This window comes from Homarus americanus, unplaced genomic scaffold (genome assembly GCF_018991925.1).
Source record: "Homarus americanus isolate GMGI-L3 unplaced genomic scaffold, GMGI_Hamer_2.0 scaffold25827, whole genome shotgun sequence".
Classification (NCBI taxonomy): Eukaryota; Metazoa; Arthropoda; class Malacostraca; order Decapoda; family Nephropidae; genus Homarus; species Homarus americanus.
In genome coordinates this window covers 2,388,674-2,415,553 of record NW_024738300.1, presented here as the reverse complement: position 1 = coordinate 2,415,553, position 26,880 = coordinate 2,388,674, and the positions used below count along the sequence as shown (strand labels likewise).

Below are 26,880 nucleotides of genomic sequence, written 5' to 3'. Positions count from 1 at the left end.
ATTGATCAGATCGATAAGGGTAAAGAAGGGTGAAACCATAACATGTCTTCATTGATTTATTTCTTATAAAACACACTGGTAAAAAAAACATACATGAACTGGCCTTCCTCAGAAGAACAACGGAATTTTGGTTACCCAACTGGGCCCCAGACTCCTACATTACTGGCGGGTCATCCACCCACTTATTGCACAACAATCGGTGAACGCCGTATCTCGGTCGTGCCTTCTTACAATATCCCTTAACACATCATACTGTTCCACTGGTGTGGCTTGTAGCACCGTCGGTTATCATACATAGTAGCACCATCGCAACACACCTGTTACACTCCATACCTGCAAGTATGTGACTCCTTGTGACTTTTAGGTCTACACAACGGGCCCCTCGTTCGCACACCGCCCTCGGTGGGTAAGGACGAGGGCTTGACTTAGAGACATACCAGCACTATTTCTACGCCTGGTATTATAGGTCGCTCCAAGTGACGACCGCAGTTTCTCACGGTCTCCTTAGTTGTGACTATTCATGTGGAGTGGTGCGCTGGGAATCCACCTGTTCATAGTGGACTGGTAGAGTGGGGAGTAATTCCCCACCTGGTGTGGCGCTCCAGGAGACAATGGCGGCCGGGCGCAAGATACCCCAACCACGTGGCACCTGTGTTGACGGCAGAACGGGAAAGACTAAGCAATAATGCCTGACGGGCGGTTATCCCATCCCTTAACACATCCCTATCACACTTATATATCCGGCAAAGCTTTAAACTGTAGTCACTGTTATTTATCAACCTTAATTGTAGGGCGGGATATAACCCGCTAGGACACTGACCTGTGTTGACGGCAGAACGGGAAAGACTAAGGCCGGCTTCCCGCCGCTTCTCGTCACATAGGCCTACAGTTTCCAATCCTCAATTTACATTTTTGTTTCTTATGGTTCTCCCCTGAACACTTTACGGTATATTGTCACTCATTTCTTATAAACACATATATTAATCCTAACATATACACTAAGGTCAGGTCTTGGTTTGCTAGTGCTTGGTTAAATGCCTGGGATTTTAATATCAACGGGCATCTGAGGCGGGTACATGACGCGCCTTGAAACAAAAGCCGAATGATCATGGCGGGGGTGTATCAACTTCACTTAAAAACTGTAATGAGGGGTCCTCCTTTCACACAGCGCACGATTTGAACACAGACCTCAGATTCTCTGATCACTGTACCTGTCGTGGGTATATGTCACGTGAGGTTGAGGTGATATAAATTCCATACCGAGTTTTACACGACATTTTCCAGTATAGCGTTTCAGATCACCGTCAACACCGCGCTACAGTTCTGATACATTTATCCTTCCCATCATTGTTCTCATGTATTTTCATATGATATCTGTTGGAGTTAGGTTCGCTACACGCTCACAGACGTAAATAGTAGGACCTTCAAACCCTGCTCCACACTTAGTCTTACAGTACACTAGTCCGGCTCAACTGGACTTTAACATTCATCTTATGCCTACCCTGAGTGATCCTTAATGCTATGAATACATACACTTGATATGATATAATTATACCTGGGTACAATACAACACATGGTCTAGGAACCTTGAGTAGGGGAGTTGTCCTTTCTCAATGTTTCCCGTTTTCTGGGGTTCTACAAGCGCTGTGCATTTGAATGTTATGTAGCGTAATATGAATTAGATGGGATTTTTAGGGATGACAATGATGTCGCAGTACATGTTATATTTCACACAAAGCTTGTTCATTGAGCTGAAGGCGCCATGAAGTATATATATGGTACCTCGTGTTTCATACCAGTTGGATTCGGTAAAATGCTGCTGACACCAATGAGGTTCACGGCGCCTTCAGCTCGATGAACAGGCTTTGTGTGAAATATAACAGAGTCTAGGACTGGTTTCAGTGTCCCTGTGGGTTGGTCAGTAGCGTTCTCTAGTCCCACTCAGTAGGTCGAGGGTTCGAGTCCTGGCTGGTGAGGTCGCTGATTTTATATATATATATATATATATATATATATATATATATATATATATATATATATATATATATATATATATATATATATATATATGTATATATATATGTATATATGCAAGTAAATCACTGTAGGTGCGCGTGATCTAGGTATATGCTGATAACCACAAGGAAAGATGTGAATTACAAGCGCTTAGGAACTTCGTGTATATATATATATATATATATATATACACTTCATTTTAGTCCATATAACACGCTGACTTTGAACATATAATCAACGACCTCACCAGCAAGGAATCGAACCCTCAACCTACTGGGTGGGCCTAGGGAACGCTTACCGGCTAGGCCACAAGGACACTAAAAGCAGTTCTAGACTCTGTTATATATCACACAAAGCCTGTTCATCGAGCTGATGGCGCCGTGAACCTCATTGGGAAACTGCCCGTGCCTCTTATGTGGTGTCAGTAGCATTCGGTAAAATGCTAAAAGTATGATTGACTGGGTGTGAATACACTGGTTGATTACACGTAATTGATAATTTTTACAATGGTTAGGACTGGGCTGTTCTTATAGCGATCAGTTCGTGCTCGTATGGGCTGGGTGCGGTTGTGATGTCGAACGGCAATTCTCGGGAGAGGGATCTCAGGTGGTAGTAGGAGCCGGTATCGAGGATGGTGGTGAAGCTTCTCACCAAATTTGCCGATGAGGCCGTGGTGACGGTCAGTGAGAGCTGAGTGGGTCAGTGCGTTGAGCGCGTCTTGATATGTGGAGTAGGAAGGGGAGAGAATAATCTTGCATGCCCTCTTTTGCACTTTTTCTAGGTGATTACGTTGTGTGGCATATAGGGAGGAAGACCAGGTAGGGGAGGCATAGGTGAGCTTGGGAAGTATGACTGTTGAGTAAACACTAAGCAGCTCGGGTGCAGGAACTCTGAGGGACTTGAGTCGGCAGAGGCGGTGGAGACGGAAACTGGAGGATTTGACAACTTTATTGAGTGTGGTTTCCCATTTAGTTTGTTGTCTATGGTGACGCTGAGGAGCTTAGTGGAATCTACAACATGGAGTGTGTTGGGACCTAAAGTAATGGAAGGGGGTGGTACAACGTCGGAGGAGAGGTTGATGTGCATAACCATGGTCTTGGTATGGTTGATGGCGACGTAGTTGTTGGTGGCCCAGTTTTGGACACTGTTCAGTAAATCCTGAAGGGCGGTATAGTCGGAAGCAGAATTATTTACTCTGATCCCAATGGTGGAGTCGTCGACATATTTCCAGTGAGCAGTGGTTTCTCTTAGGGCATCATTGATAAGCATAGTGGTCCCATCTTGGTGCCTTGGGGGACGCAACAGGTGAGTGACTGAAAGGTGGAGACAGCCCCTCGGAAGCGTACAGCTTGGCGTCGGTTACTGAGGAAATCTGTAAGCCATGGTATAAGACTTCTTCGAAACCCGAGGTCGATAGCTTTGTTGATGATTAAATTGTGGTCGACTAGGTCGAATGCCTTAGAAGTCAATGAAGGCGACAGCTACAGACGTTTTTCGTTTCTCCAGATGGCGGTATATGTAGTCGAGAAAGCTGATAAGACAGTGAGTGGTCGAGGAAGTTTTCATATTACCTAATTGCTGAGGATCTACGGCTCCTGCAATATCAGCATAAGCCCAGTCAAACACAAAACTTTCACAGATTAAGCTGGGTATTAGGGTGATTGCAATGGGTCGTAGCTGATTTAGAGATTGTGGGCTGGTTGACTTGGGCACTGGTGACACATGAGAAGTCTTTCAGTCAGCTGGGCATCTGGCTTGACTGAGAGAAGCATTGATGATGGAGCAGAGGGGTTAGAAAGCTCCGGGGAGAACTCCTTGAAGAGTTTCATTGGTAAGTCAATGGGGGTGGTAGAGCGTTTTAATTTTAGTTTGTCCAGACGTTTTGCTACTTAAAATTCTTCTACTAAGTCAGTGGGAAAGGGGGCTGGCAGGTAAGCAGGGAGAGTGGTTGTGTCAAGCCGGGGGAGCGTCTGGCATATAGTAGCGAAATGGTTGTTTGATTGCTCAGCTGCGTCAACATTAGTGAGATGGCTAAGGAAGAGGAGGGGGTGTGTTGTATTGTTTAGTCCACAGAGGTCTTTAAACTTACCATACCACTGACAGATGTTGGTCTGCTTCAGGTGTTGCAATTTGGTTGGGTAGTGTGTGTGTGATATACACTAAATAGGGATTATTGCCTATTAGCGATATCTTCTATGTACTGTATTTGTGCTTTCTAGAACTTTTGACAGCCGTAAATGATCATGTAGTTAGTAAAAATACGTATAAATGGATAGTTTCTTACAACACCTAACATAACCCAACCAAATATATTCTAACCTAATTTAGCTATAGCTAACGTTACACGAATATAGTATTTTTCACCCTTGTATCCTGGGTTCATTCCTGGCCCGGGATAGATGTGAAAAAGTTGTTATTCAGTGTGATCCCTACCAAACATCACAGGGTTTTATCTGAAGAACAACCCACTGGTTTCCCTTCTCAGTTAAGCGGTAAATTAATATACCAACTCAAGGACAAAAATACTAAGGTTATGGTGGCAATATTTATTTATTCCTCCACTCAGTATATAAAACATTACAAGTCACCTTCATTATTTTTATTCAAATACAATTTTTGCTTGTAAAAGATACGCTATTCATTATTTATATCTAAACGATTATGAGTATATATATATATATATATATATATATATATATATATATATATATATATATATATATATATATATATATATATATATATATATATATATATATATATATATATATATATAATACATATATATATATATATATATATATATGTGATATCCAGAAATTTCAGAGTAATTTCAAATGCCCCGCCATGAGTGATACTGAGCGTTCAAGGTCATCTGAGGGGAGGGAGCGCTGCCTGCTCGTAGCGAGAGATTGCGGAACTAGGCCTATATGATATTAAATGATTTACCGAATTAATAATGATGCGATTCATGAAGTTAAGGGACTATTATTGAATTTGAAATTATTATAGATCGTTTAGCAGTCTGAATAATGTTACGGGTGTCCCAAGGAGTTATTAGTTAGGCGGAAAATATATCACGTAGGCCCAAGCTAGCGCCTTGGGGAGACGCGATGCTGGCTAGGCCAGTTCCGGAGAGCATTCACACAGACAAGACGTTCCGCGCGTCCATCAGAAATAGTCACGTGGCCTAGTCACCTGTGCTGCGCTATTGCAGTATAACAAGTAAGTCTCATTCGACCTCAGACAGGGTTAGATAGGGCAGTGATAAAGTAAACTAGAGCTAACAGTGAGTTCATTTCAGGGTTTCCGTCAGAACCCACTTGACTGGAGTTGACCGGAGTTGACCGGAGTTGACTGCGAGAGATTGACTGCCGTTTGAGACTGCCGTTGATGATTGAGGGTGGCGATTTTCGCCATTGGACCGATCAGTGTAGGCCTGTCACTGTTTAGCTGGGTAGCAAAGGATCTCTTGAGTGAACGAGTGCTCCCGACAACTAACACGACACGGGACCAGCATCAGCAGTGGGTGATCAGTTCTTACCACTCTGGTGCACAACCCCACATGTCCCGAGCAGCTAGTGAAACCCTCTTGCTAACGGGAAGCTAAAGTTTCTCTCAACTGCACAAGGTCTGGTTGGCTCACTCTCTTCCTGCCCATGGACGCACTGGGAGTACACTGAGGCTATCTGAGTATATTAATGGTCACACACTGAGACCGTGAGTTTAGGACTCTAGGAGATACCTAGAGGAACATTTTATCTTCCTTATCACGGGTGTAGTTAACACCATTCCTCAGACTGATATTATCTTGACGTGTGTAGTTTAATGATTCCCAAATCCCCCATGCCCCCAAACTGTCCCTACTCAACCCTTTTAATGCCTCTAATTGTTCTTCATAATTCTGATCTCAGGTATAACCTTGTTCCCCAGAGTAGTGGTTAGGTTAGGTTAGGAAGTGTACATCTGTTGAGGTGCTATAATTTTGTTGAGTGCCCTTAAGGCCTATTCATTGTAGAGTATTTAATTTCTTAAATTTTATTACCATTTCCTCAGTGACTGATATAATTTTGTTGAGTGCCCTTAAGGCCTATTCATTGTAGAGTATTTAATTTCTTAAATTTTATTACCATTTCCTCAGTGACTGATATTATCTTGCTGAAAGCCCTTAAGGCCTATTCATTGTGGAGTATTTAATTTCTTATTTTTTAGTACCATTTCCTAAGTGACTGATATTATTTTGGGAAAGCCTTAAGGCCTGTTCATATGTGCAATTAACATTTCTTAATACTTTAAATTTATTGTTGCCTGTGTTTCTAATAATTTCTATGTCATGTATAACTTTTATTCCCCAGAGTAGTGGTTAAAGTTTAAGTTAAGAGGTGCGCATATTGGTGTACCATTATTGATTGTGTTTGTAGTGTTGGAGGGAATATAAGTGTCTAAATTTTACAGTGTGTCTCATTCATCCCAGTCACAGACGCTATCCTTCCACGGGTCACGGACAGTTCATTTTGTGTAGTAGATTTAAGTGTTCTTGTGCTGGTTCGGGATTTTTCTCAAGGGGGCGCTTCCACTGCCTTTACCATCTATTAAATTTTAATAAACCCCAAGTCAAGTGAGAAATTAAAGTCCAGCAAATTCCGACCGGTTACAAATGGTAGCAGAGCGTAGTTATTTTTATTTCGTGACTGATAGTTCTGTGGTTGGGATAATGAGCGTAATCATGGAGTGGATGGAAACGGTAGAGAGTGTGACCTCAACTCTACTCATGCTCGCCATGGGAATGGGTTTGTTGTGGTTGACGGTGCGGGGTTACTCGGAGAAAAGGAGAGCATGTTTGTTTTGGACTGAGTATTGTTTTGACACTGGTTCCTCTTAGCTCAAGGGCCAGGCAAAAGGAGAGCATGTTTGTTTTGGACTGAGTATTGTTTTGACACTGGTTCCTCTTAGCTCAAGGGCCAGGCAAAAGGAGAGCATGTTTGTTTTGGACTGTGTATTTTTTTGACACTGGTTCCTCTTAGTTCAAGGGCCAGGCAAAAGGGGAGCGTGATGTTCTGGTTGGATTGAGTTGGGCTAGGAAGAAATGGAGTTGCTAGCTGCGAGTGGAATAGTACAGAGTTGAAGGTGGGTTCTAAGTTGTTCTCTCAGCACATGAGGGCAGTGCTGTCTTTTTTTTAGGGGGGTCGAGTGTTAGCGGGAGAGAAAAGGAGAGAAGAGAAGACAATGCTGCATTTAGCACGCTAAAGGGGTGAGGTGCAGTCCTTAGAACAAAATTTTAGGGGGGTCGTATGCATGTTTTCTCAGCACATGAGGACAGTGCTGTCTTTTTTTAGGGGGGTCGATTGTGATATCCAGAAATTTCAGAGTAATTTCAAATGCCCCGCCATGAGTGATACTGAGCGTTCAAGGTCATCTGAGGGGAGGGAGCGCTGCCTGCTCGTAGCGAGAGATTGCGGAACTAGGCCTATATGATATTAAATGTGATTTACCGAATTAATAATGATGCGATTCATGAAGTTAAGGGACTATTATTGAATTTGAAATTATTATAGATCGTTTAGCAGTCTGAATAATGTTACGGGTGTCCCAAGGAGTTATTAGTTAGGCGGTAAATATATCACGTAGGACCAAGCTAGCGCCTTGGGGAGACACGACGCTGGCTAGGCCAGTCCCGGAGAGCATTCACACAGACAAGACGTTCCGCGCGTCCATCAGAAATAGTCACGTGGCCTAGTCACCTGTGCTGCGCTATTGCAGTATAACAAGTAAGTCTCATTCGATCTCAGACAGGGTTAGATAGGGCAGTGATAAAGTAAACTAGAGCTAACAGTGAGTTCATTTCAGGGTTTCCGTCAGAACCCACTTGACTGGAGTTGACCGGAGTTGACTGCGAGAGATTGACTGCCGTTTGAGACTGCCGCTGATGATTGAGGGTGGCGATTGTCGCCATTGGACCGATCAGTGTAGGCCTGTCACGGTTTAGCGGGGTAGCAAAGGATCTCTTGAGTGAACGAGTGCTCCCGACAACTAAAACGACACGGGACCAGCGTCAGCAGTGGGTGATCAGTTCTTACCACTCCGGTGCACAACCCCACATGTCCCGAGCAGCTAGTGAAACCCTCTTGCTAACGGGAAGCTAAAGTTTCTCTCAACTGCGCAAGGTCTGATTGGCTCACTCTCTTCCTGCCATGGACGCACTGGGAGTACACTGAGGCTATCTGAGTATATTAATGGTCACACACTGAGACCGTGAGTCTAGGACTCTAGGAGATACCTAGAGGAACATTTTATCTTCCTTATTACGGGTGTAGTTAACACCATTCCTCAGACTGATATTATCTTGACGTGTGTAGTTTAATATTTCTTAAATAATTTCGATAGTAGTGTTTTTTTGAATGTTTGTGCCATTAAGTGGAACCAGAGTGATACTGTGATTTGATTCTTTTAATGCCTCTAATTGTTCTTCATAATTCTGATCTCAGGTATAACCTTGTTCCCCAAAGTAGTGGTTAGGTTAGGTTAGGAAGTGTACATCAGTTGAGGTGCTATAATTTTGTTGAGTGCCCTTAAGGCCTATTCATTGTAGAGTATTTAATTCCTTAAATTTTATTACCATTTCCTCAGTGACTGATATAATTTTGTTGAGTGCCCTTAAGGCCTATTCATTGTAGAGTATTTAATTCCTTGAATTTTATTACCATTTCCTCAGTGACTGATATTATCTTGCTGAAAGCCCTTAAGGCCTATTCATTGTGGAGTATTTAATTTCTTATTTTTTAGTACCATTTCCTAAGTGACTGATATTATTTTGGGAAAGCCTTAAGGCCTGTTCATATGTGCAATTAACATTTCTTAATACCTTAAATTTATTGTTGCCTGTGTTTCTAATAATTTCTATGTCATGTATAACTTTTATTCCCCAGAGTAGTGGTTAAAGTTTAAGTTAAGAGGTGCGCATATTGGTGTACCATTATTTGATTGTGTTTGTAGTGTTGGAGGGAATATAAGTGTCTAAATATTACAGTGTGTCTCATTCATCCCAGTCACAGACGCTATCCTTCCACGGGTCACGGACAGTTTATTTTGTGTAGTAGATTTAAGTGTTCTTGTGCTGGTTCGGGATTTTTCTCAAAGGGGTGCTTCCACTGCCTTTACCATCTATTAAATTTTAATAAACCCCAAGTCAAGTGAGAAATTAAAGTCCAGTAAATTCCGACCGGTTACATATATATATATATATATATTTATATATTTATATAAATATATATATAAATATATATAAATATATATAGATATATATAAATATATATATAAATATATAAAATATATATACATATATATATATATATATATATATATATATATATATATATATATATATATATATATATATGTATATATATATGCAAGTAAATCACTGTAGGTGCGCGTGATCTAGGTATATGCTGATAACCACAAGAAAAGAAGAAAACACGAAGTTCCCAAGCGCTTTCGTGTAATTCACATTTTCAGGGGTGAGTACAGACTTGTGGTTATCAGCATATATATATATATATATATATATATATATATATATATATATATATATATATATATATATATATATATATATATATATATATATATTGTATATACCCAGATTGGAGAACACGGGGAAATGGACTGTTTTTCTCGGTAATATAGGCGGCGTAGGAGTATGGCAGGTAGCTCTCTCTAGAAGTGTAGAAGTTGCACTCTCCTGGGGAAGTAAACAGAATAAAAGCCAGGATTATCACTGTAGCTAAGTTAGGGGGAAGTTAAGGGGTCATGAATATGTTCTTGGAGTTAAAATATGTTCAACCGTTCTTACTGTAGAACATACAATGTAGACGTGAATCTTTACTGTCAAAATTACACAACACATAAATAAATACATAAATACATAAATAAAAAAATAAAAAAAATAATTATAAACTGTGCATATATATATATATATATATATACAAATAAATCACTGTAGGTGCGCGTGATCCAGGTATATGCTGATAACCACAAGAATAAAGAAAACACGAAGTTCCCAAGCGCTTTCGAGAAATTCACATCTTCAGGGGTGAGTACAGACTAAGGAGAAGTACAAAACAAGGTATATTATACAGAGGAGGGTGAGATCAAGTCCACAGTGGTCAGGTATAGGTAACGACCCTACTAATCTTCACAAAAGCACCGCAGCAGTCGGTAGTCAGGTCAGAGGTAAGCTGACCCAATTTTCTCACCTTGTTACAAATCTTCTTAATTACGAAATTATCTAGTTTGTACATACCATTACTCAAATTCATTTTGACGGATTCGGTATGTTTAATGAGACTAGATTCTATAATGTTCCTACTGTCAATTGAATTACAAGGTAATATTGAGGAGGCATTATCCCAGTCAATGCAATGCTTATTATCCCTCAAATGAACAAACAGAGCATTGGATTCCTGGCCTGTCCTCACACTATATTTATGTTGTTTAAGTCTAGTTACAAGATCTTTACCTGTCTGGCCTAAGTAAAGTATATTACATTCCTTGCAAGGAACCTTATAAATGCAGCCACCTGTATTGTTGGGGGAGTACTTGATTAACATTTGTTTAACAGTGCATGAGTTTTTAAATGCCACATTGACGTTCCAGGTTTTTAGTTATAAAGGAATTTGAGAGAAATTTTTGTGAAATGGTAATACTAAGAGATTCTTATGGTCATGGGTGGGCTTGGGATCAGTTCTATAAAAAGATTTCTTAGTAATGTTCAGGCATTTGTCTATGAAAGATCTAGGGTATTTAAGGTTCAAGCCAATATTATATATATATATGTTTATATTCCTCATCAATGAATTCCGGGCTGCAAATTCTCAAAGCACGTGAAAACATTGTTGAAAATATTGACTGTTTGACTCTATTATGGTGGCAGAATAATAATGAATGTATGAACACACATTAGTAGGTTTTCTATAAATACTGAACTTAAAGGTGTTACCTATTCTGTGGATCAGACAGTCTAGGAATGGCAATTACAGGCATGCTCTAATTCTACAGTGAATTTGATCGAGGGGGCTAAGTTATTAAGTTGTGGCAGGAAAGCTTTTAGGTCCTCATTACTTGGCCAGAGACATAATACATCATCTACATATCTAAACCAGACTGCTGAGGGTGGTAAAATATTACTTAATAGTTTCTTTTCAAAGAATTCCATATATAGGTTGCTTAATACTGGTGAGAGTGGATTACCCATTGCCATACCAAATTTTTGAGCATAATATTCTCCATTGAATTCAAATTTACAATCCTTTATACAAAGTTTGATGAGTTCGATGAAATCATCTTTCGAGACGGGCAATGAAATATTATCCATCACTCTTTACAAAGGTTCCAGTTGATGATTTACTGGAGTTCCGCATAGATTCCCTGGGTACTTAGAGGTACATTTTCCAAGGTTGAGAAGGGCCTGTTTGTACCTTAAGAAAATACGGCTGCATGTGGAACCTATGTGTGAGGTTAAGGAACATGTTTTCACGGGTATTGGTGGACTCAATAACTTTTTAATATAGTGATAATATTTTTTCAGTGACTGATATTGTCTTGCTGTGTGTAGTTAATATTTCTGAAATAATTTTGAGAGTATTGTTTTTAATGTTTATGTCACTAATTGATGTCAGTTAATGAGGGAACTGTTTTTCAGATTAGGATCATCCTTTCTGTTGTAAGTGATATTGTGATTTAGTTTTCCTTTAAAGCATTTAATATTTCTTTATAATTTCAATATCACGTATAACTTTTGTTCCCCAGTGTAGTGTCTTAAGCCAGGTTAAGAGGTGTACATCTGTTGGTGCAACATAATTTTGTTGAGTGCCCTTAAGGCCTATTCATGGTGGAGTTAATAATTTTTTATTTTCTAAACCACTTTCTCAGTGATTGATATCATTTTGTTGAAAGTTCTTAAGGCCTGTTCATGTTTGCAAGCAATATATTCTTAATACTTTGAGTCTAGGACTGCTTTTAATGTCCTTGTGGGTTGGTCTGTAGCGTTCCCTAGTCCCACCCAGTAGGTCGATGGTTCGATTCCTGGCTGGTGAGGTCGTTGATTATATGTTCAAAGTCCGCGTGTTATATGGACTATAAATGAAGTATATATATGGTACCTCGTGTTTCATACCAGCCGGATTCGGTAAAATGCTACTAACACCACATACGAGGCACGGGCAGTTCCCAATGTGGTTCACGGCGCCATCAGCTCGATGAACAGGCTTTGTGCAAAATATAACAGAGTCTAGGACTGCTTTTAGTGTCCTTGTGGGTTGGTCGTTAGCGTTCCCTAGTCCCACCCAGTAGGTCGAGGGTTCGATTCCTGGCTGGTGAGGTCGTTGATTATATGTTCAAAGTCGGCGTGTTATATGGACATAATATATATATATATATATATATATATATATATATATATATATATATATATATATATATATATATATATATATGTAACCGGTCGGAATTACTGGAACTTTAATTCCTTACTTGACTTGGGGTTTATTAAAGATTATTAGATGGTAATGGCAGTGGAAGTGCCCCTTTGAGAAAAATCCCGAACCAGCACAAGAACACTTAAATCTACCAAACAAAATGAATTGTCCGTGACCCGTGGAAGGATAGCGTCTGTGACTGGGATAAATGAGACACACTGTAAAATTTAGACACTTATATTCCTTCCAACACTACAGACACAGTCAAATAATGGTACACCAATATGCCCACCTCTTGACCTGAACTTAAAACACTACTCTGAGGAATAAAAGTTATACATGATATTGAAATTATTAGAAGCTCAGACAATGCCTCATTAGACAACAATAAATTTAAAGTATTAAGAAATGTTGCTTGCACACATGAAACAGGCCTTAAGGGCTTTCAACAATATAATATCAACCACTGAGAAAATCGTATAAAATAAATAGAAATTAATAACTCTACAATGAAGAGGCCTTAAGGGCACTCAACAAAATTATATCACCCCAACAGATGCACACTTCCTAACCTAACTTAACCACTACTCTGGGGAACAAAGGTTATACCTGAGATCGGAATTATAAAGAAAAATTAAATGCATTAAAGGAACTAAATCACGGTATCACTCTGGTTCCACTTAGTGACACAAACATTAAAAAAACAATACTATCAAAATTATTTTTGACATATTAAACTGCACACATCACGATAATGTCAGTAACTGAAAAAATGGTATTACCTACACACAAAATATTATCACTATTATTGAGATGTTACTGGGTCCAGCAATACCCGTGAACCATGCTTCACCCAACTCAACATACACCCGTAATAAGGGAGATAAAATGTTCCTCTAGGTATCCCCTAGACTCCTGGTCTCAGTGTGTGACCATTAATTTACTCAGATAGCCTCAGTGTACCTGTACCCTCAGTGCGTCCATGGGCAGGAAGAGAGAACGCCAGCAGGTGACTATGGCCAGTAGGTAATACTTCTAGCTGACCGAGGATACGTGGTGTTGTGCACCCACGTGGTAAGAACTGATCACCCACTGCTGATGCTGGTCCAGTGTCGTTTTATTTGTTTTAGAGGTCCCGGGAGCACTCGTTCACTTAAGAGATCCTTTGCTACCGCGCTAACCAGTGACAAGCCTTCACTGATTTTCCAACGGTGACAATCGCCAATCATCAATCATCAACGGCAGTCTCAAATGGCAGTCAATCTCCCGCAGTCAATCTCTAACTGTCGAGTGGGTTTGACGGAAACCTTGTTATACTGCAATAGCGCAACACAGGTGACTATTTCTGTGGACGGACACGCAGGGACATCCTGTTGGTCAGATCGCTTTTGCGTGACTGAGAACCAACCAGCCTCGCATCTCCCCAAGGCGTTAGCTTAGGCCTACGTGACATTTTTTCCGCCTAACTAATAACTTTCTTGGGACACCCGTAACATTATTCAGACTGATGAACGATCTATAATAATTTCAAATTCAATAATAGTCCCTTAACTTCATGAATCGCATCATTATTAATTCGGTAAACTACATTGACTATCGTATAGGCCTAGTTCCAAAACCTCTCGCTACGTGCAGGAGCACTCTCTTCCCTCAGATGACCTTGAAAGCTCAGTATCACCAATGGCGCGGCATTTGAAATTACACTGAAATTTCTGAATATTACACACACACACACACACATATATATATATATATATATATATATATATATATATATATATATATATATATATATATATATATATATATATATATATATATATATATATATATATATATATATATATGACCTGACTACGGACAGCTGTGCTTAGAGATGGCATGGAACATAGTGTACACCTGCTGTCCCCAAGAGATGTGATCTCACTCTCCTCTACTGTATATATCAGCCTTGTCAAGTATTACTCCTTCGTCTGTACTCACCCCTGAAGATGTGAATTACACCAAAGCGATTGGGAACTTCATGTTTTCTTGTTTCCTTGTGGTATATATATATATATATATATATATATATATATATATATATATATATATATATATATATATATATATTTGTGTGTGTGTGCTAACGTATTTTACTTTGTAAAACTCTTTCTTGAGGAAAGCTGAAATTATCCTGGATAAAACTTGAAAACGCAAGTATTCACAGTGTATATGATAATGAATTGAATGAAGGTGGAATTATTTACTGAACTTTTACCAAAAAATGAGTTCATCTTGCATGCCGGGTTTCTGTTGTACATTCAACTGGCCATACGTTACAAAGTTCCAGTTCTGGGTGACACAGCAAAGGGTGAACTCTGAGACTTCTTCATTATACTGGAGTATCAGCTAACTCTCTTCTCATTTTCACCACGATCAGGTAAACAAAAATTTTTCTTCCAGAATCTATCAATCAGAGTGATAAGTTTCAAGTTGTAATTCATAAACAGATAATTAATATGCTGGAATTCAGAGAAGAGGTTATGGAGACTGACATGCATCTTCATATAATTTCTAAAAACATGTTGAGAGTGATACGCTTCGCTACCTAGGAAGTATTGGGTAGATTTTTGTACTTCATGATGAAACTGCTGAGTGTGACTGTTGTCCCGTGAGGCCCTGGGACGCCCTGAAACAGCTTGAACGGGAACTGGGTGGCCTTCAGGGTGTGTTGTACGAGATCTCTGGCTGCGAGGCTTACCGCTGATATTGCCTTCCCTGAGCCAGCGATGAATCCATCTGAATACGGTGGTGACACTCACGCCAGTCTCTCGGGCGATGGCATGAAGAGATTTACCCTCCCTCCACATCCTCACAAACCTGCCACGGTCTGCTGGGGTTGTGGGCTTGTTCGGTCGTCGACTCTTCATGAAAATCCTGTGTGAAAACTGCGTTACTGGACTGTCAATTGTACAGATATGGTTTGTATTGAGACAGGGATAATGAGTGTAACGTACAAAAAATGATTATTCTAACGTCTTTTTTACAGAATCTTGGCCTTTGTTTTTAAAGACTAAGTTGTATTCGTTACCTTATCTGAAAACAAAAGTTTTAGTGATTCAAAATGTCACTACGATCATATATAAAAAACATAAATCTTTTTATTGCACATCAGCATTTTCCTGTTATAAAGCACGCTGGTTCTATAGATACTGATCCCTTAAGTAATCGTTTTCATTAGTCTAGTGGGATGTTCATCCACTGAAGGCTTGTTTCGCTATTGGCAAATATACCCCTTTTTCATAATGCTAGCTGTACAAATGCTAGTGCATATAGAAATAACCCAGTACTCTGTTCCGGCCTGGAAGTCAGTCCAGATCCCGTTACTTAGAACATAAGAACATAAGAAAATAAGGAGTCTGCAATAGGTCGGTTGGCCTGTGCATGGCAGCTGCTGTCAAGAGTTACTACCATTCTCTATCATCCATGAATATATCCAGCCTCCTTTCGAAACTTTCCAGAGTTCCAGCACCTAGTACAAAGTTGCTAAGCTTGTTCCACTCGTCCACTACCCTATTTGTAAACCAGTTCCTTCCTATCTCCCTCCTAAACCTAAACTTATCCAACTTAAATCCGTTGCTCCGAGTCCTATCCTGCTCGGATATTATAAGAACTTTATCTATATCACCTTCATTGATTCCTTTCACCCACTTAAATACTTCTCTCATATCTCCCCGCACTCTTCGTCTTTCTAGGGAATGCAAGTTAAGTTTCTTTAACCTATCCTGATATGGGAGGTTTCTAAGTCCCGGAATTATTTTCGTCATTCTTCGTTGCACCGACTCTAGTGAATTGATATCCATTCTATAATAAGGGCACGAGAACTGAACCGCATAATCGAGGTGCGGCCTGACTCGCACAAGATATAGTTGCAATAAGACCTCTGCACTCTTATTACTTACACTTCTAGATATAAAACCCAATACTCTGTTGGCCTTATTTCGAGCATTATCGCACTGGTTTGTAGGCCGTAGGTACGGGCTTACAAGTACCCTAAGTCTCTTTCACAAGTGGACTTCTCTAGGTTGATGTTGTTGCGATAGGATGCTACAGGGTATTTGCTATAATTGATTAAAGAAATTTCCCCACTAATGACGTCAAACTAATCGGCCGGTAATTTGACGCTGATGCTCTGTCTCCCTTTTTGAATATAGGTGCTACATTTGCCTGTTTCCTCAAGTCTGGCACAACTCCCGTGTCTAATGATTTTGTAAATAAATTTACGAGGGGTCCGCTAATCTGTTCCTTACACTCTTTCAAAACCCGAAGGAAAATTTCATACGGCCCTGGGGATTTTGTCTTCTTTATTTTATAAGAACATAAGAATGGAGGAAACTGCAGCGGGCTTATTTGCCCATACTGGGCACTCCCATTTAAACCCAACCCCTATTGCTCATATAAGCATCCATCCTATGTTTGAAGCTATCCAGTGTATTCTAGTTAATGATGATATTTTGTAACTTGTTCCATTCATCCACTACTCTGTTTCCAAACCAGTGTTTACCTATTTCACGCCTAAATCTAAATTTGTCTAATTTAAAACCATTGTTACGAGTTCGCTCCTGGTTGGATAGTTTGAGTACCTTGGTAATGTCCCCTTTGTTTAGCCCTGACTTCCATTTATACACCTCCATCATGTCGACCCTCGCTCTATGTCTCTCGGGGGAGTGCAAATTAAGATGCTTTAACCTGTCTCTGTACTCAAAGTTCCTAATGCCCGGGATTAGTCTTGTCATTCTCCTCTGGATTCTTTCCGTGGATTCTATATCCAATCTGTAATACAGTGACCAGAACTGCACTGTGTAATCCAGGTGAGGTCTCACAAATGCAAGATATAATCTTAAGATGACCAAGTACTTTATTAGCCTTGTTAGGAGCAAGAACACATTGTTTATCTTGTTAAGAACATCCTCTTTTCTGATAGTGATATTCTTTAATTTCTCTTCTTCATTTCCCCTAAATATCAGTTCCACCTCTGGAATTTCATCTTGAATTTCTCCTGTGAAAACTGATAAGAAGTAGCTGTTCAATGCTTTGCTTTTGTTCTCACTATCTTTGATCACTTCCCCTCTCTCTGACTTTAAAGGCCCAACTTTGTCCTTGACCTTTGTTCTATATACCAGGAGAAATCCCTTGGGATTCGCCTTGGATTCTCTTGCTATCCTGATTTCGTAGTCCCTCTTTGCCTTCCTTACATTTTTCTTAACATTCCTAGATAGTTCATTATACCTATTTCGGAGCTGCTCTTCCCCTCCCTTTATTTTCTTATAAATTCCTTTCTTTATTACTATGTCATGTTTAATTTCTCTGGTCATCCACCTTGGCTCATTCTTATTTGACCTAATGTTTCTAGATGGTATATTTTGTTTTTGTGCTTTACATAGTATACTAGTGAATATAATAGTGAATATATTAGTCATGATTAATTGTTGTGTCGCCTGTGAACTCACCCGTTCCTACTGGGGACTGACCTGACTGTTCCCAGGCGACCTCACCTAGGTACCTTCTTAACCCCTCATAATCCGCCAATAGAAAGTTTGGGACTCTGACCATATTGTCATTGTTTTTCGTTTCCCAATTTAGGCTGAACCTGATTTCTGTGATCACTGTTCCCTAGTTCTTCCCCTAATGTGATATCTCTGATAACATTTTCTTTATTTGTTAATTCTAGGTCTAATATATTGTCACCTCTAGTAAGTTCTGTAATTAGTTGTTTTAAAAATTGGCCTGTACTGCATCTAGGAAGTCTTCAGATTCATAGTCACCTACAATGTTGTCCCAGCCAATATTTCTGAGGTTGAAATCTCCCATAATGCACAGGTTGTTGTATTTTGCTGCCCTACTCATTTCCTGCCATATGGGCTGACCTGCTTCTTTCCCAAGACTTGGAGGCCTGTAAATCACTCACATATTTAGCTTTTCTCTTCCTTCTGCCATTTCAACCCATACAGACTCGGATCCTATTTCACCCTTTATTGAATTATAAATACAATATTTTAATGTATCCCTGACGAAGAGTGTGACCCCTCCCCCTTCCTACCTTCCCTGTCCTTGTGAAAAAGGTTGTACCCTTCTATGTGGTACTCTAATAAAAAGTTTTTGCTCGCCAGATTCATCCAAGTTTCGGTGATTGCTATGACGTCTACATTCTCGGTACATACAACCACTCTCAGCAAGTCTATTTTATTTCTAACGCTCCTACTGTTTGTATAGTATACATTTAAACCTACCCTTCCCTGGTCCTGTTTTACCCCTTGTCCTGAGTAACCACTTTTTTGCTCCCCAGGACCTTCTTTTTTTTTACTCCCATTTACCCCAACCCCTCTCTACTGGCGAAACCCCCCCTTTGGAGAGACTATTTCACGCTCCAGGGATGTAGACAACGTCTTTATCCCCGCGCGAGACAAGTGTCCTCTGTCACAACTGTACAGGTAGTCGTTGCCATAGAATGGTTGCCAGTTATCAATGAACGCCCAACCATTGCTTGCACAATGTTTTCCCAGTCGGCAATTTATAACAATTGCCCTGGACAGCCATTCACCACCAACTCCTCTTCTAGGCAAGGCATCACATACTACAGGGATCCCTCCCCTATCTCTAACCTTCCCCAGCGCCTCCCTATACCCCTTGAAAAGGTCCTCACTCCTAACCTTTCCTATTTCGTTACCTCCTACACTAAGACACACTACTGGCTTGGTACCGTCCCCTGACAAAACCCTATCTATCCTCTCAGCTACATGCCCTATCCCAGCCCCAGGAAAACACACCCTTGTCCTACGTTTCCTTTATCTTGCTTAAAAAGTCCTATCAAAGAACCTCACCTGCCTGTCCCCAACTACCACGACCTTACCACTAAGCAGGGTTTGAACAACTGCCCTTTTCTCTCCTGGCACCACATCGTCATGCCTCTTCTCTTCCTCGTCCTGCCTCTTCTCTTCCTCGCTAGCTTCTTCCAACACTTGGTAGGAGTTCCTGCACTCCACTCCCTGGTCAGTTTTCCTGAGTCTGACCTTAGTTCCCTTGGAAACAACCATTCTCCACGGCTGCTCCTCCTTCGCTCCTCCTACCTGATGGAGTTCAGTCCTGAGGGCTTGGTTCTCCCCCCTTTAAAACGTCTATCTCTCTCCTCAACTGCTCCAGCTGACTTAACAGAGTGGCCAGGGGGTCGTCTTTCCTCACACACCGTCCCTCTTCCCCCACGACACAACGATCCACGGCGGCCATTTCCTATGGTCACGAACACGAGCACTTAGGGGCACGCCCTTCTCTAAGCTAAGTCAGGTAGCGTCTGAGCCAGTGTCTGTCTACATGAAATACAGACATTAGACAAAGGTTTACCGACTATACATTATATAAGGTACATACAACTTTCGTAAGTAACCTTATGGATGCATCTATACAGGTTAATGAGTGAGGGTATGGAACCACCTGTCGCCTCAGGTATATAAGATGTTAATTACTATAAAACTATATAATATTTAACTCACCTTTATAACAACGTTAAGTTATAGAGGTAAGCGTTAGCTGTGGTCAGATCAACACTTACAGCTGTACATTATTGACTTAGACCAACACTTACAGCGGTGCACTACTGACTCACACCCACACTTACAGCTGTACACTACCACCCTAAGCGATATATACTACTATTTTTTTTATATTCTTTCTACGAGTATATGGGTGACGTGGGTGGGCCTGGCGGCTGATGTCATGGGGGCACTGTCCATTCTATTAAGGAGCAGCTTTATGACAACCAATACTAAAATCCGGTTATACAGACTCAGAAATCTATCAATATTATATTTTGGGAACATGGCCACTAAGAAGCTGGACAAAATAGTGTTGTAAATGGCGTGTCTTATATAAATATTGAGAAAATCAGGAAGGGACATAATTAAAAATTCCATCATACGACAATGGACTGAGACTGAATGTATCATTCTGGAAATTATTGCTGAAAATTATTGAGAAGCCATAGCCAGAGACCATCCAAACTAGTTATTCGTAACCACGCCCACCATGACCACCCGTTTTCGCCGTCTGATTTCTCAGTTCTTGGCGGGAGCGACTGTGATACAGACCTCATTATGGAGGCATTACACCAGTATAAAGCAAAGCCATCCCTTTGTGATATGGCCTCTAGTGAATATTTTATTTCACACTTTTTATTCCTGACTTTACCTTTGTATGTAGGTCTCTCGTCATTTTGTCGGTTTTGAATTGGATTGCTCTTTTTTAAACTTGTAAAGTTTATCGAAGGTAAATTTTCGTATAATATTATGTTTTTATTGTATATCAACTGTATTTTTTAAAACTTTTTCAAAACTTTTGTGTTTTTAGGCTCTGATGATGGAAAACGATTATTTCCGTCATTTCAAGAGTGATTCTCTGGACCCCTAGGTTCTTCACGACCTCCATGATGGGATTCCCACTATTGTTCTTGGCGACTTTAATGCCCGCCATCCCACTCTTATTCCGGATCATCCCACGCCATGTACCTTTAACGGATCACATCTCTCACAGTTTCTTAATGGGGATGATGATGTTCGCTTTCTTTGGTTTGACGATCCTACTCACCTCCCCCATAGTTTCCTTGATGTTGGCTTACTATTGAACGGTCATACCTCCTTTTATCCTACCGTCTGCACCGAGCCTGCTCTGTATAGTGACCATCTTACCGTTACTACCCATCTCAGGCTCTCCTTCTCTGCCCCGACATCAGCTCCTTATCGATCCCCTCGCCTTCGTCTCACACAAGATGCTGTTCCTTCCTTTACCCAATACTTTTCTACCTGGGCGGATTCCTATGTTGTCCCCCAGTCCCTTGACTCTTACAGCGCTGATTTTGTTGATGCCGTGTATGACTCTGTCAATCGCGCTGCCCCTCCACGCCCTCCCCGTCACCCCAGAAGTGCCACCAACTACTGGTATCGTATCCCTGCCATGAGACATCTCCGGCAGGTAACCCGTAATCTCCACTCTGCCATACGGAGGTCTCGGTCTCCAGAGGACTGGGAAGACTTCAAAAATTGGTGCTCCTTTGCAACTCAGGAGCGCCGTCGGATACGTGAGGCGGACTGGCTATCCTTCACGGGGTCTCTATCGTTCCAGTCGTCACCCTCTTATGTATGGAATCGGATTAATGCTATACGGGGTACTCGACGGGAGGCCTCCTCCCCACCCTGACCCCGCCTCCCTTGCCTGCTCTTTAATGGAGGACTGGGCACGAGCTTCCTCCCCTGAGGCACTTCCAGATCCAATGCATGAGGCAGTGCAGGCTCGCATCGATGCGTCTGAGCCTGTAGTTCGTGCTGCTCTTACCTCCCCTGCCCCCACTGATCATCCCATCACACAGTTCGACCTTGACAGTGCTCGTCGCTCTAGAAAAGACACCTCTCCTGGGGATGATCAGATAACCTACTCCGTCCTCAACGCCTGTACTAATATTCCTAACGGCCCCTTGCTTGCTCTCTACAATATGTCTTATGAACATGGGGTTCTCCCGTCCAACTGGAAAAATGCCACTATTATCCCCATCCCTAAGCCGGGAGATCCTGGGAAATATCGACTCATTAGTCTTACCTCCTGTGTTTGCAAGATGATGGAGAGGATACTCCATCGTCGCCTTCTTCACACCAAAGGCGGCTTCCACAACTACCTCAATGGTTTCATACAACATCGCAGCACAGCACACTACATTGCTTCCTTTTATTGCAATCAGACTGCCCGCGTCTCCGTCTTCCTTGATATCAAGGGAGCCTTTGATACGGCTCAGCCTGCCCTCATTTTAGCTGAACTTGCGCGGTTAGGGGTTAAAGGGAGACTTTCACAATGGATCGCCTCTTACCTCACTGGACGTCAGGCCCGGGTTCGCGTTGAAGGCTCTATGTCTCCTGTTCAAGAAATGAACCTCGGCACCCCTCAAGGTGGAGTCCTGAGTCCCACCTTGTTTAACACTCTCATGCACTCCATTGCATCTCTCCTGTGGCCGACAGAAGTTGTCCACTCAGGATATGCCGACGATGTCCTCCTCCAAGCCCCTGACTACCTCAGCATGCAGGAAGCCCTTGATCTGGTCTCCAGAGAGTGATTCACTTGGTTTCCTTCTTTCAACTGCGAAAACAAAAGCCATGTGGCACGATCGTGTTGTACCTCCACCCCTTCTCTTATGAGGAACGCCCTTGGACTGGGTTGATGAGACAAAATACCTGAGTGTGTATGTAACTCGCACACGTTGTCAGATCCCTGAAGTCCGCTATCTTCGAGACATATGCTTTCGCCGTCTCGCTCCCCTCTCTACCATGTGCAGGGGTTCCCTTGGTGCCACCATCCCTGTACTTCTCACCATGTACAAGTCCTTTGTCCGTTCCTGTGTCGACTACACCGCCCCTGCCCTCGTCAACATTACTCGGACTGCTGTCAACCGTCTCGAAGTTATCCAGAGGAAAGCTGCTCGTATCATCCTTGGGCTCCTCAGTGGACACGCTCTACTTCTCTATATACCGGACTTGGTCTTTCCCCCTTACAGGATCGTGTCCAGGAGTTTTACCTAAAAACTGCCGTTTCCATTCTACGGGATCCTCGGGGCAACTATGTCCAAACCAACTTGACTCCTGCTGTTCGAGGCCGACCTCCATCTAGAAGACAGTGGTGAGGGTCATTCATCCGAGCCCTTCAGGAACACGACCTCCTGCCTGATATTGTTGTCACCCCTGCTGTTGGTTCGTCTCCTTCTCCCTGGCTGGATTTTCAATCTGAAGTGATTGCCCTCGGTGGACCGCTCCCGCAATCCCACGTGAACTCTGTTATTCTCTGCAAATACCACCTCTCCAGGATCGCCCACTGGTCCCCAGGTAGGGTCGTCCTCTACACTGATGGTTCTGTTGACCCTGCTACAGGTAGGGCCGGGGCTGGTGTCTACATCTCCCGCCCTGATGCCCCTGAGCCTATCAAACTGTCTCTCAGAGTTTCTGACGGGGCATCCTCCACTCAGGCTGAACTAATAGCCCTCCTTGCTGCCCTTCTCGCTGAGGAAGAAGCAGATGGTTTCTGCCCCTTGCTTGTCTGCTGCGATTCCAGGTCTGCTCTCGACGGGATAGCATTTGGATCAGGGGAAAATAAGGACCTCATCCTCCGAATACGAGGGTTAACATCCACACTTCAGGATGCAGGCCGTCCTGTGACATTCCTATGGATACCCAGTCATGTCGGTATCTTGGGGAATGCGGCAGCAGATGGCCTTGTCAAGACTGGCTGCAACAAGGCCACACCTTACTACGTTGTTCCTCGAACACTCTTACAGATTAGGACCCAAATTCGCCGCAAACAGAGAGAAGCTCGGGAAGCAGCCATCCCACTGGATTCCCCGCCCACCTGGTACGATGTCCTCCGTAAACTTCCTGACCTCTCGTACGTCTACAGGAAAGGGTCGCGGAAAGGGGACGTGATTGCTGCCCGTATCATCATTGGGTATGACTTTGCTTGGGAGATTGGTATCCCCACATCCCCTGAGCAACGCTCTTGTGCATTATGCAGAAGACCCGACAGCAGCACCCTTATCCACTACCTCCTAAGATGTCCCCACACACAACGCTTCCGTGACGCCTGCTGGACCACCACTCCACGACCCCCTGACGGAGACACGATGGTCCTCCCCATACTGGCCAGATATTTTGTAAATAATATTGATTATGTGTTAAAGGAATATCCTTCCTTCCTTAGGCTTTAGTAAGCCCCTTTATAATATTTATACTGTAGTGTATATACTTGTCACACTTGCCAGATGCTTCTGGTGTCATTGTACAGGGGTACCTAGTGACAGCACTAGGATCCCGCTTCCTCTATCAAGGAATAAACAATTAAAATTGAAATTGAAATTGATTATTTCCGAAACGTTAGCGATTAAAAGTAGCCCACATGGTCAAGATGTTTGTGTTTACCCTGGTTCTCCTCTTGGTTATAAAACTACGCTTTCCACGTAACAAGTCTATTGCTGAAGTTATATATATATATATATATATATATATATATATATATATATATATATATATATATATATATATATATATATATATATATATATATATATATATATATATATATATATATATATATATACCTACTGTACATACTGCATATTTACTGCTTGTCCACATACACACACATAAACTTTCTCTCTCCTCCATGACGTCTAAATAAAATTTCTGTAAATGCTGTTAAAAAAATATGAGTGAATTAAATGACAGTTGCTTTAATAGACAAATAATACTGGTAACAGAAGCACTGTGAGTGTTGTAACTGCCCCACAGAAAGGTGTATATCTCCATAATTTTTAACTGTGTTGTTGTAGCACAGTAAAACGTCGCTAACGTTATCATAATATTAAAAACTTCAATACTAAGGTCTTTAAGCAGGGCCAGTGCAAGATGATTTGGCGCCCTAGGCAAGCCTTTAGATGTGCGCCCCCTTGAAAGTTTTGATAAGCTAATGTAGGTACAGTAACCCATGACTACATTGTTTTCATCTTGTGGCTTTATTACTTCATCCATGCAAATAACCAATTATTGTTATTACATAAGTCAATAAATCCTTGACGTAAACTTCAGAGGTCAGGTAACCTTGCCTCATCCCGACAAAGGCAGGGAAGGGGCGGCTCAGCCGCCCTGGCAGTAAGGGAGGGGAGGGGATGGTGGGGTTGGGAGAAGGGTTCCTCAGATGTCAGCCTTCAGGTCACTGCTCGACAGTTCTCCAGGCCACCAAAGATAAGGACCCGGGTTAGTCCCTCCGGGGGGTTAACGAATAATATTAAAAAAGAAAACACAGTCGGCTACCCTCGCCTCCCTCCGACCCCCCACCCTTCTAACATCCTGCTCCGACCCTCCACGGCTCCACCACAGTGTCCACCACAGTTTTCCCTTCATTTTTAATTTTATCCAAGTTTGCCCTGAATTTGTGGCGCCCCCAGATGTTGGCGCCCTAGGCGATCGCCTAGTTCGCCTAGTGGGTAGCGCCGGCCCTGTCTTTAAGCACATAACAAGGTTAGTAGTTACTCTAGTCCACCGAAAAGTAAGAATGGCATGAGATAAAACTCGCTCTGTGTTACGATTGTTGACACATAATGATAAAAAAGTTATGGCCATAATTATTGGACTTAATTGATAAATTGATACTAATTTTTTTCTGTACACTGGTGTCACCCACCCTGTTGGCACATGCATGTCCTGGCGGTAGGTATGTTAGCGAGCGAGCAGTAAATGAGTAAGTATTGCATTTTCACATTGATTAGATTAGAATCATGTGAGGTGAGAAAAAACCCCGATTTTTTTCAATCTCCCAAGGTGTATTGTCTATAAGTGTAACTAATCACTTACAGTTAAGAAAGTGACAATAACAGGAAAACAAACTTCCATAATCGCATATATTGTCTGACTTGATGACAGTTGAATTACAAAGAGACAAAAGTTGCCTAAATCTCCAACAATAATGCAGTGTCATGTATTCTGCATCATCATGTTTGATGCCAAAGACGGTGTCTGATAATATTCCGTTATTGCTGTTGTATTGTACTTACGTGCCTCAATAACTTCACTAGACAACAACTGTTAACAAATACAAAAAGTAAACCTTTTGTCAAGGAAGAGCCAAGACATATGTAAAACATTTGCTCAGCAGACTTGGGGTCCTCTGCAAGGAGTATAACACTGAATCATTTTCTAAGAATAATCCTTCCTCGTAGATACATTGCATTGTAATTGAGTTTTACTACTCCACGAAAATTATGGTAGTTTGTTAAACCAAAAATGCATACATGCATATATACACGGCCCAAATAGGCTACCGTCAACACCAAGTGTTAAATCAGACCATAAAACAATATACAAATATGTGTTGTCATTCGACGATCATGTGTTAGTTTTGCATAACTCACATTCTTGGGGAAATGATTGGTGAAGTTTAAATCAATAAATCTCACTATTAATACAACTGAGGTGATGGAGAGGAACAAGTGGCGGTTGATGGTGACCGCCATTATTGTTGGTATTTGGTAATTCTCAAACAATAGGATGAACAGATAAGAGAGATGTTGGGTGACTTACATTAAGAGTCAGTGTGACTATTCGTGACGGGAGACACCTGTTGGCGGGGCGAGGTAAACAAAGACAATGATGAAAAACTTTGTGTCGCTCCATTTATTTGGTTACTCGCACACCACATAAAGGTCACGAGTCGTTGGATTCAAATGCGCACCTTGATGGTGTGTACGCTTAGAAAGACTAAAATATATTGATTATTTAATACACTTTTCTTACATATTTATTAATGACACAAGACACATGGTGTGAAAATG

At 41.6% G+C, this 26,880-nt stretch overlaps 1 protein-coding gene across 1 annotated transcript in view; it reads right to left on the bottom strand.

Annotated features, from left to right (window-relative positions):
• The window catches only part of LOC121874001, a 50,778-nt gene extending 24,102 nt beyond the window's left edge, over positions 1-26,676 (bottom strand). Inside the window, exon 1 of the mRNA XM_042377878.1 lies at positions 26,630-26,676. The gene's annotated coding sequence lies outside the window, so the exon portion shown is untranslated. The remainder of the gene's footprint in view (positions 1-26,629) is intronic.
• Between the last annotated feature and the right edge of the window lie 204 nt (positions 26,677-26,880).